Below are 12,997 nucleotides of genomic sequence, written 5' to 3'. Positions count from 1 at the left end.
TGAGAAAATTTAAGATGAGGCTCAGGGAATTAACTCCAGATGCAATCTGATCTTTTATGACATATAACTAATTACACAAGCAATAAAAATAAATTAAATTGATTATTTTCTTTGACTCTTAGGTTCCAGGATTAATGTATAAAGCACAATATTTGGTTCTATTTTCACAAAGCAAGAACAACTGTTTCAAGGAAAAACACCTAAACTTTATTTGGAGGCATAGAGAGGCAGTGGCAGAACAGTATAAAAGCGCTCTCTCTCTAAAAGGGAGAATCCTGCATCTCTGCACTAGAGGAACAGACCTGCAGACAGAAGCTTCTTTAAAAAATTGAAATAAAATAGAAAATTAGTATGATCTAAGTAATGACTGGGGAAAAGTAAACAAAGACACTTCCTTGTCAGTTCTGGTCAAGAATGACTGCAAAAAAAAAAAAAAAAAAATCCCCTTTTGTTCTTTCTGAATTGGATGAAAAGCTAAAATATAAATAATAATAAAAATACAGAACGGTGTCTCCCAAAGAAGTAGCAGGCATCTGCTACTGCAATGGAAGAGGCAGAGATCTTGATGGTTTGGAGTCAATTCTTTAGGAATTCATATATTTTATAGTAGCGGTTAGAAATACTGAGCAGGCACAAGGGCCCTATTGTACTAATCACTGCACATATAATAACCTCTGCCTCAAAAATCTACACTGGACATGGCTAGAATAAGTTACAGGTACATAAAACATAAGCGAGGTGGTGGGAAGGAGAGGGAGTGGGAAAAGGTATGCCGTCGAAGTGGATGCTCTCAGTTGGTCCTCACTCACTGCTGTGCATCAGTAGCTTGTCAGGTATGTCAAAGACCAAGAGGAAAAAAAGCTTTTTCTCAGCTCAGGAAGCAACACATATTCTTGGAAAGACGATGATTACAGTTTTCAAACAGAGAAGGAGGGGAAAGAGAGGACTAGTAACTATCTTTTCTGGGCTCCAGCAGTTCACCCTTATTTTGCATTCATTCCACACATGGCCATGGTCAATGGTGCAATGCTGCATTGTTGAGATAGTACTAATTTCAAGCTATATTTAGTTTTTACCAGAAACATGTAGATGTATTATTATAAGATGTCTTGAAAATGTTACCCTGGTAGTCTACAGCACATTTCAAAACTATTGTTTTAACATCAGTTATCTCTTATCTACATGTCTAGGCTAACCTCATCTCTATCATGCCAGTCTCAGCTACCTTTACACCACATTCACAACCAACTCTACCAGCACGCTTTGAGTTTCAGAATAGACTAAGTCTGAAATATGACTTGGTTTAAGAAACTTTCCCTTATTTTTAAATAGCACTGACAAACTCAGGTTACAATACAGAATGTCCTGTTGGATAAATGCACACTGGGCCAAAGACACCTCTAGTGCAACTCTGTCAAGCTTGAGATGACGCAAGGGATACATTTAATGTTTTTCTCCTCTTGTTCAAGCCGGCATGAAGTCATTATGAGAGCCAGAATTGAGACTGGATACAGTTTTACTGCCACAAATAAAACAACGTGACTAAAAGGAGGAAATAGGAACAATGAAGAATTTAATTTCATTATTTCCTCTCCAAACCCTGAAGCTGATGCTTTTTCTTTGACACTACCACTAAATTTCTGGTGACCCCCAAGGTGTCATAAGCACATGGACAAGACCTCTCAACGATCAAATAGAAGGCAAATACAGACTGTGGAAACTCCTTGCCAAAGACCAAATAGACTTCCATATAAATTGAACACAACATTTTCAGTAAGTTACAAACAGACCCTATTTAAATGATTACCATGTAAGTATTTTACTCACACTCAAAGCTCTGTTGTATTTAGCAGATTTCTATAGATCTGATTTCAGAAGATTCATTACACAGAGAATGCCCCAATACTAGTTTGTAATATTTCCTGACCTTGTGGTGTTCTCTGACTACTGCCATAATATAACTATATGATCTCCTGATTCACTTTATTGATTTGTTCTTCACTGTTTTAATGGAGACAGGCGCGAGGGTGCCTTCAGCTGCTATATAGCTTCATTAGCCAAACATTACTGCATTTACAAGAAAGCTTAGTCCAGAGCCTACTCATAGGCTTCCCTTGGAAGAAACATGCCTGGTCACTACATTTCCTTGGTTGCTACTGCACTGTAACGTCGCAAACGTGGAATTACCAGGCTTCGTGTTAAAATCTCTAGAGGCTTTTGCTTATTTACATGGTATATATGTGAGATGAAAATTGGAAAAATCTCCTTAAGTCCTCTCCGTCTTCCTCTGTGCAACAGAATCAAATCTGCCTGTTAGGCCTCCTGTGCCTGTGACAGGGAAGACAAAGGAGCACTGACTTTTCTCTGCTTAATTTAAGCATGGGCATTCAAGATCTGGGAAGGGGCTTTTTGCTGTCTGCTACCATAAACATTGCTTTTGAAGTACAGAGTTATACTTTCAAGAACAGTGCCCTGATTTTGGTCCTACAGAAGGTGGAAAAGCATCACTAATCTTGCCAATGCAAAAGGACTCTCAAGAACCACCTCTGGCAACCATGTTTGGGAAACGTGAAGGTTATGACAAATTAGCCGGGGTAACATCTTTGTTTCTTGACCACCTCTTACGGCTGGGGCACCTACATTTTCACAGTTTGTTGATACTCTGGAGCTGCAGAAAGTGATTTTCACTTTCTCCTTTAACTTTGAAATATTCAAATAGTGGTTGGTAATTTTATTTTTCAAAATTTCTACATAAGCATTTATCTCAAGGACTGAATAAAATGATTCAAGTAACCTTAGAATATAGATAGCTTGGCAGTAACTAATTTGCTAGCTTTGATACACCAGAGGTGAACAGATTAAGCAAGCTAGTTTGCTATCTACTAGATAAGAGAGGAATGTATTATCATTTTCTCTGATTAGTATCTTGTGCAGGTAATTATACTTCTCCTTTGCACATAATTAAAGTGAAGGTTGATTTCCATTCATTCTTCGCAGTGGTAAAATTATCAAGTTACTTCTCAACTAATTATTTTCTGTAGTATAGCAGTGTTTCAGATCCCCGTCACATTCCATTTAGCAAACACAAAATAGCTCTGAATAAGACTTATCACAGCCTGGGACTTTTATGCTATTAATTTGTAAGGGAAAAAATCTTTAGATGGATGTTATCCAAGCTGAAAATGAATTTCATTCCAAAACATCCAATCTTCTTTTTTTTTTTAATCTAGCACTGAATCTTTTGCCTTTTTACAATCTCTATCTTTTGTTTGTTTAATTTGGCCTTAATTTGTTCAAGTTCACAACATTTTATCTGGCAAAGATGCAGTGAATTAACTTCTTAGGATAAACTTTTTTCTGATTATATTCATTTCATATGAGCTACACCTTGTTTTAAGACTCTCAGGGTGCTAAATATAGCAGTGATATGTGTTCGTTGGGATTACTTTTTTGAGACACGGGTAGAAACACCACCAGCATTGTGATTCGTAGAGAAGTAGCCATGCAGAATAAATTGGCAAGAAATCCCTACATTATCAACACATGCAATTGTTGGTTAGAAACCACTTTTTTAAAAGACAATTTCTTTTATATTTTTTCTGCCAGAAGCACTTAAAGGGCTCTGACTGAAACTGCTGTCATTTGCAGGAGGAAAATTTAGCTCCTGCTATTATTTTCCATCTTTCCATTTAGCATCCTTTTGAAATAGCTCTAAATTACATGGTCTGCCCCACTCCTGATTCTTAGATTTTACGTCACCCTACTTCAATGGTTTTTCCCTTTTCTAACAGTAAGAACAAAACATAATTACTATTACCATTCTGCAGGTGTCAAATTTAAACCCATCCTTCAGCTGCTACCACTTCTGGTGATTTTTCTTCTCCTGTTCATTGTCCTGCTTGGCCATTGTGGGTCTTTGTTGTGCTTCAAAAGCACAAGTTCTGCACATTATTTTTTCTGTTCAAATGTAGTTCTTCTCTGCCAATTGGATCAATTTGATTCCATTACAGACCTCTCAGAGCTGGATTCTCCCCTCTTATTCCAGAGTAACTCCATTGAAAATGATCTTTTTCTTGACTTGCCTCAGCAAAAATTAGAGTAGAAACTCCCTGTCCTTTTTACCCCTTTTCTTTTTTTCTTTCTTTTCCTTTCACAGCACTGAGATGTAGTATTTGTCTGCAACAGTCCTTTATCTGTGGTAGACAGTAACAAATTTCAATTCCCCCCACCTCCACTGCTACATCCCTACAGACATAACTTGATAGCTTGAGATTTTAACATGACCCTCTACATTAGCTTTTGCTTGACTCCTGGCTACTGCAGTTATCTGGCTTCTGATGTGCTATGAATTATTTCTCCTTCTCCTTTACTTCACTCTGTATTATTATAATTGGACATATTGTCTCAAAGATCTGTTTCCCTTTGCTCTCCTTTCTCCTGTAGCTTTTTGAGTCTGTTTTCATTGCAGTCCAGGCAAGGTGCCATCAAAAGCCTTGAACAATCCTGAAAAATGCAACCTGCCTTTGTCAGCTCCCATTTCCATCCTGAAAATTCTGATGTCTGCAAATTATGGAGCAAATCAACCGGCCTTCCCCTATGACCCTCACAATTTATGACTCACTTATAAAATATTTTAAAAATAAGAACTTTTAATCAGGTACACTACACAATAACTTCCCCCCCACCTCAGTTAATTTAGTGCCAAGAACATTGCTAGACAGGCAGCATGGATGAATTAAGCCAATTTATCCACAGACAAGGTACAGCACAAGCAACACACACTTCCCAATACCATTTGAGCACTATGCTTTAGGGACAGTCCATGGAGAAGCCATATTTAAAATATAAGTAGAGCTCTGTCACCATTCCTGCAGGCACTGATCCAGCAGAGCACTTGAGTACATCCACAGTCTGATTGATTTCAGTGGAACTATTATATGCTCAAAGTTTCTCATGTATTTAAGTGTTTTGCTGGATTAAAGCCACAATCCCTTGATTCTGATAAAACTGGCCAGTGCCTGTTAAGTTCTTCAGACAGGGTTTTGTGAAGATAGGCTTATTCACTGGGACTTGGGTTGTGATCACCAGTTTGATCACGCAGCTGACATTCAGCTGTCCTAAAATAACTGTTCTGTTCTGGCGGTAATACCTAGAAGTAAAAAAATCCTCCTGTCCTGTTGCCCCTTAACTAAGCTAGCCAAAGGAATTCTTGACCTCCTCAAACTTAATAAGTTTATTTTACAGAAATTAAGGAAAATGTCTAGGTTCTTTCTTAGAAAATGATCAATTAAGAACTGCACTCTAAAATATGTTTTGTATCTGGCATTTCAAATTGCTTTTATTAATGCTTCAGCTAGTCCTTTCTTTGCTTTCTCCTAAGGGGTATTGCATGTGTGTCTGATTTTCTTCTACAAAAAATAATTGTGAATATAGGAAAGTGAAGTGAGAAAATAAATTCTACCCTTTTCACACCTGAAAGCAAACTAGTGCTATCAATTTTTTTTTTTTTTTTAACTAAAAATAGATTTAAGAGATACCTCTCAAAAAAATCTCATCCATGGATATTGAAACTGTAAGTCATTCAAGTTCACAAATGAAGGTCCTCTAAGGCAAAAGAGAGCAAAGCTCAAAGACTGAGCACCTGTCCAGGAAAGGAATTTAAATTCGAAGAAGAAATAAGGCACTACAAGGTCTGCATTACCTGGCCACTGGTGCATGCCTTTGGTGCTTTGTTAGGATCAGTGCCAGGTTTCGAACAGCCGACAGCTGAGGCAATATCCAATTAATAGGCACTCCAGCAAGATTAACTGTAGCTTACTCTGAGAAAAAACTATGCTTTCTAATTATTGCAACATTTTGAATACTGTAAAGAGATAGAACACAAATGAGGATTGTAAGAATTGTGCTTCTACATTGAAAACTATTGACAAATTGCATCATCTCATATACGCATTTTGTCGATTTGCTAATTGCTGTTAGCAGTGGTGATTTAACACACATCCGCAAGAATATTTTTGTTGCCTCATTCTTCACCAATGCAATTTTTAAATGGATACCAACTGCAGAGCAGTTGCACAAGTGTCTTCCAGAAATTTTGTTATGCTGAGTGAAACAACAGGAGGAAAAAATACTAGTTTTCTTTAAAAAAAATGAAAAGTCCTTGTTTGCTTGAGACAATAATCAGTATGTGTCAAAACTGAATATACTGCATTTAGCTATTTATTTATCTTCTAATACACAGACACAGGGCAGGAAGAAAATACTTAAATGTCTGAAGTGATTTCTAAGAAGTTTCAACAATTGGGCATGAATTTAAATAGGTCCTATTCATCCCCCAAATTTGCATATTTTCAGGTAGAAGAGTAATTGTTTCCAACAAATAAAGGAAAACAAGGATCAAGAAAAACAAGCAATGATAATAGCCAGTTCTTTTTAAGAGCTTTTCATTTGCAGATACCACAACAAGGTGGTTTACTTGGCAAATGTGGATTGCAGAGCATTGCAAATACTTGTGCAAAAAAAAAAAACCCAAACAAACAAAAAACCCAAACACACCCCACCCCCCACCCCCCCCACCCCCCAAACCACACCAACACAAAATATCCAGCAAACAGGGCAGATTTCTGCACCAAAATTGAGCATGATGTTTGCCATTGTTATCAAGCCTGTTCTCCAACTTTTCTGGACCTGGAAAATCCAGCAATAGATGCAGATCCCTTACTTTTTCTACTATGAAACCCTATCCTTGTTCTCAAGTACATTCAATCCAGTATTCGGACCAAAGTTAGTCTTACACCATTCATCACTACTGATAGTAGGGTCCATCCCACGTTTTTGGTCATGCAGCATTCAGCAGCATGTTGTGCCTTTAAATCCTTTCTTTCACAAATCCTAATCCTAACTAAAGCCTACTCCTAGCTTTAAAGGCACAAAAATGACTTTCATCAAAATAAAATATGGACTATCAGCCCTGCCCACATCAGTCCTTAAACTAACTGTCCAATGCCTAGAAGATCCGGCCATAAACTGAGCTCTTTCCAATCCCACTTCAACATCAGGTTCATACTACCTTTAACCATTTTCAAGTGACGAGAGTGTAAATGAGAACTGCATACAAACCACTCCTCCCTTTTGTATTTTCAGACTACACAGAATACAGCAGTTTCAGGATTCAGCAGTAAATTTAACTCAGCCATATTTCCTTCCCCAAATCCTGCCCTAATGCTAACCCTGTTCTTTACCGTGACTGGTATTCTGCATCACACCAAAGCATCAAATACTCCATTGACACTGCTATTAAACTTCAACATCTTGATCCAGAAGGATGTCGCGATAAACCTCAGTAAAAAAATGTTTTTTCCTCCTAAATCTTAATCCTAATCATTTCTTTAGCTGAACCTCACTCAATAGGACAACTAGAAAAATCAGGCCTTTATCATTCATCTTTGTTGACATTATCACTTACACAAAACTATCCAAACTTACCCAAAGAAGACTCATAAACTCTTCTCTTGCCAAAATTAGCCTGAAATTCAACTACAGACATCACTGTACTAGGGAGTCTAAACACAAGCAACTCCTCCCCACTGTCTCCAGCCCTCATCCCAGATTTCATGGACTGGGAGAATACTGCAATAAAACTAACTCAGAAATTCTTCTTTTCCAAATCTAACTTAACATAACTGTTTCCCTCATCTGAATCCAGATGATTTGTCCCTGATGAAAACCAAACATTATCTATTTTTCCATACCTATACTCACATTTATCCTAGAAAACCAACAGTACTGCAGCAATAAACCTGATTCATAAATACATCTTTTCTCTACCCCTAATCCTATCACTAGCCTTAACGATACCCAGGAGAGCAGAATCCAGAAGAAAAACAAACAGTTGTCATTCATCACTGCTGACAACCTCACTTATCCTACAGTTCCACTCAGCATAGAAAACAGCATTCAGCCTAACTCAGAAATGTCTCTGTTCACAAATTCTTAACTCTAATCATAATCCCTCAACAACAACCCTGGTGCTAACCTTCACCATATCAGGGGGCCAATACCTAGAGGGAAGCTGATAGCAGCCCCTCAAACATCATGCATTTAAGATGAGTGCAAACTCATCCTGCATTCCCCTGCCCAGGAGAATATAGAAATAAATTTGACTTAGAAATGTTTGATTCCCCAGACTTCCCTTATACCTAGCTTTCACTGCAACTGAGGGACCGTTACTTAGCCAAATACTGAACATCAGGCACTCATTCCTGATAAGACTTGCAGTTATTCTACATTTCTGAGCCTCCAAAAATTTAGCAATAAACTTCATTGATACAGGCATGTCTTCCCACAGCCCATTCCTAGTCAATTCTGGTTGACCAGTAGCAATCATTTAATTCATTTTTTATTTCCTGTCCAAACAGAAACCCTAAGTCATACATGCTTTCTTTAACCCTAAACCTGAACCCTAATCCCAACCTTAACTCAACATGTAACTGTATCAGTATGACCAAGGCAGAGAAGAAAACATTAGTCATTCATTTTTGTTTGACAAAAGACCTAGAAACCTCCTGGAAATGATATGTACTTCTGTGCCTAGAGGAAAAACAAGCATCAATCATTCCTCACTGCTAACACTTTCTCTTCTATTTCCAGTCCATACAGAATGTGGAATTAAAATCAATTGATACATGACTCCTTTCCAAACACTGATCTTAATCATAACCTTTTATTCCAAACTGAACCACTATGCTAGCCTTTATAGTACCTATGATATTAGTACTTGCACAAAAAGTCATCTCTACCAGCATTACCTGCATCTCTAGTTTCTTCACCTTCTAGAATGCAGCTTTGAACCCAGCTCCTCCTCTGTCTGCAGCCTCAACTCCAACAACAGCCCCAAACATAGCTGTAACATACACTGGGCCATCAAGACATAGCTGAAAATGATACGTCAGTCTCTTGTCCCGGCTGGCAACTGTACTCATTCCCAACTTCTGGGTGTTGCTGAATGAAACACAAATGCAATGTATAAATGCATATTTTCCCACCTTCAGTTCTACCCCTTCCCTAGTTAGGCTTCTTTTGACCAATACCGAACATCAGCCTTTAGCCCCTGCAGTCACTAGTGCCCACCTTAGGTTTTGAGGCCACATAAAATATAAGAACAGACTTGATAATTTCATGTTTGCATCTTTTCCAAAGCCCTAACCCTAATCTTCACTAGATACTTAATCACAGCAAGAATTTACATTAAAACCAACACCTGTTATAAATCCTTGCCAATACTTGCACTCATCCTACTTTTCTGGGCTATGCAGACTGCAGTGACAAGCTAAATATATAAACCTTGATTTTCCCACACTCAGGCTGGCACCTAGTTCTAACTTTAAAGTCAGTTATGTGGTGTAAGCACTACCTACAGCAAAATTACTCATTAGCCACACTTCCCTGTTGACATATAGGCTCACTCCAGATTTCCAGACTTTGTAGAGATACCAGTTTCTCTACCAAGCATGTCATTGCTCGTGTGTTTCTGTGTGTGTGTTTATGCATACATACACATGTATATGTAGTGTATGATACAGAGCATTTCTGTGGTGGTTTTCCCCCCCTTTCTCAACGCATGACCATGACCATAAGAAGGTTTATGTGGCTCAAGCAGACTGAGCTGTGAGGTAAAACAGTGGTATTGAGCTACTTCTGTGGAGACAAGAGTCTCCAGCATGGTTAAATCCCTGCTGGTAATTTGTTTTACAGCAACTGTACTGCTCTGCCAGAAAAGAGCAGCCATTCTTTGTGCTGCTCCATAGGCTGCTCCTCTGCTAGGGCCTGGCAATACCCAAAGTTGTGCTGTCTCTCAGGGTCCTGTAGCAAACTTTTTCTTGGTGGGGACAGGGACTATTCAAGCTTTATGATGAAAGATTAACTTCCTGGCCCTTCCCAGTGGAAGGACAAGCAGAAATAACAGTGCCTTTCAGCATCGCTTGGTCATTTTTCATCCTGAGCAGAAAAATGCAGAGCTGTTGGGACAATCCTCCTCATCACCTTGTGACTTCTTCACGTTTTCTGTTTCCCTGTGATACAGGCAATTAGACAAAAGTTACGAGGGCAAAACTGTGAGTGTCCACCCGTTTCTTTGCATAGATAGCTCAGCTAAACTACAAAGTTATAGCACTCTTATGTGATCATGAATACATTAACTATTCCTCTTATTGAACTCTGAGGGCTGCTGCTCATTACCCTGATAGAGGATCTATTACACATTATAGATGAGGCATTTCTTGAATAATCTTGCATCTCGTATATAACACAAGGAATGTAGACCTAATGATAAACACAGAATATCAAATAATCGATGGAACACTCACACTGAACTGCTCTGCAAACAGTTTATCCACCAGATCAAATAAAAACTATTAATTGAGCAAGTTCGAACAAACAAATCCATAACAGTCTTGATCTCCTCAGACAATCTGCAAACAGTTTAAATGAGCTCAGTCACACTAGTTCCTCTTCACAAAACCTTCCTCTTTGAACCTGCTTGCTGACAGATCTCTCTTACCTCTAGCTGAAGGCACCTATAGGGTACGAAAATGACAAATAATAAGATGGAGCTGTTGTGGTAGTCACACAGCACACTAACGTGCAAGGAGTCCCCCAAGCTCCCTCTGAGTCACGGCGTGACCTGCCACCTTCCAAACTCCGGTGCTCATGCTACACAGATGTGCATTTACTCCTGTAAGTCCAGGCAGATTGGGGGGCTTTTGCCCGGAAATTTTCTGAAACTTATTTGCTATCATGACCTACCTCCAACAAGAAAAACAAAAAATGCAAGAAAATACAATCAAAGCAATAAGCAAATCACCACCAAGCCCACTGACTCAGTGGTCCACAAAGAACAGTCAGACCAGCTTTACTGTTCCTTCTCTTAACATTAGCTTTGAATTTTGAGCTAATGATTTTTCTTTTGAGTAAATTGATTGCCAGGTAAACCATCTAACCATTGGGCACTCCACGCACTAGCAGCCAAGGCCTTCTAGAAGACAAAAAAAAAGGCACTTACATGCACCCATTCAATTGCATTTAATAAGGTAGTAAGAAAGCAATCAGCCAAAATGTCACACTAACAACATAATTTTGCAGCACTTACGATGTCTGACAGGTCAATGTTTTTGTTAAAGTGACAACAGTTAAAGCCAAAGGACAGGGAGCTGGACTTCAGGTGCAATAGTATGTCTTCTCTGAATACATATCTCACACTCAGGTAGGCAAAATGAACAGAAGAAGAGAATAATGCTGAAAACATCAGGTACATAGAGTAACACCTACACGGCATGAGTGTCAACCAGCTCAGGTTATGCATGACTGTCAGATTATCAGATGAAAGCAGATTTTTTTTTTTATTATCAGATACATTAAAATTAATTACTATTGTCATTTTTTGCAAGCTATCATATGCTTCCCATATCAAAATAGGTTTGTGTTTCTTACTTCAAGAGGCAGGGGCTTTTCCAACCGCTTCATTTGTTTGAGGACACAGGAAAGGAAGTTTGTGAAATACCTCTGGGTTCCATGTCATTTCAGAAATCAGTTAACGACTTGATCTTTTAAAGCTTCTGAAAGTTGCTAGAGAACTACCTAACTTGTCAGGATTCACATGCTAAGCACATAAAAGTAAATATTTTCAAGTTGAACAGTATGCATAAATTAGGAATCAGTACTGATAGCTATTAAGAACAGGTGAGAGTTAATGGTAGACATCTCAGTAATTTTTTCAGACTATGTAGATTTTCGAAAAACATTTTTTAAAGATAACAGGAGCTGCTGTGAGATTTTTAAATTAGATTTCTGTTGTGTACAGCACTGAAGAATGCAAAGCACATCTTATTCAAGAGATCTATCACCTACAGAATCAGTATGCAACTCGCTCATCATTAGAGTGAAACATTTCAGTTTGCCATCTCTAGGTCTAACTTATTTTCAAAATACTCAGCCTGTCTGCTTTTTCTTATCTTTTTTGGCTATGTAGAGGGTTGGCTAATAAAAAAGCAGCTCAGGCAGAATGATATGAAGCAGAAGAGCAAACCATGAAATTAATTTGGTAAGCAAAGCCAACCTTAAAATCAAGGTAAGACAAAAAAAAAATATTATGAAGTTAAAAAACTGAAGAGGACTGGCATGTTCCTGAGTGCTATAATTGGTTGAATGTTTTTCAACAAAAAAATATTTTGTAAAAGAAGATTTTCTTTCACAGAGAAGTAACAACTTTGGCAACATAAATTTTAAAAATGAAAATATGATTTACAGAAAACGTAGCTTTCTAAGCTTTCTGTGAATGGCTTGCATCTTTCGGTACATGGAAAACAGTAAATAAGCCAAGGCTATATTTTTCCTCACATTCTGAGTTTCTTGCAGCTTTGCTGTCTAAAAAACAAGTACGAGAAAGCAGAAGAAAACATAGGTTTGTAATCACACATGGTTTTCCAGCAGATGGAAAGAAATAACAGAAATGAGAAAGTTTTTCCCCTTCCCCCAAGTTCCCCCTGTCTTTTTTAATTCTCGCACAGGAAGAAAGTTACTTCTCATGAAAATTTTCACCGAGGTTTTCTCTGAAAATCCCCATGGGAGAATTCTCATTTCTACCCAGCTCTATTGAGATTTATTCTCGCCCCTTGAGATAAGCATGCCTTGTGCTTCTGCCATGCTGCTGTACAGATTCTTTAGTATGACAGATGCTTAACTCAGTGATTTTATAGCCCCATTTACTTCATTGGCATTTTCAGGTACTGAACTCCAGGGCCAAACATCAATTTCCACTTATTTATCAATAATTGAGATTACCCATAGCAGCCTTTTCCCTTAACCTGCCTCATGAACAGCAGGGGGTGAGATAGCTGTGCAGGAGTTCAGCCGATACGCCTTTCTCTGCCCCCTCCGATGTTCACAGCTTTATTCCAAGAAGCCTGACATATCCAGGTTTTATCTGAAGAAGAGAAGAAAA

Source organism: Platalea leucorodia, assembly GCF_965183815.1.
Source record: "Platalea leucorodia genome assembly, chromosome: 10".
Classification (NCBI taxonomy): domain Eukaryota; kingdom Metazoa; phylum Chordata; class Aves; order Pelecaniformes; family Threskiornithidae; genus Platalea; species Platalea leucorodia.
Note: the sequence above shows the minus strand (reverse complement) of the source record.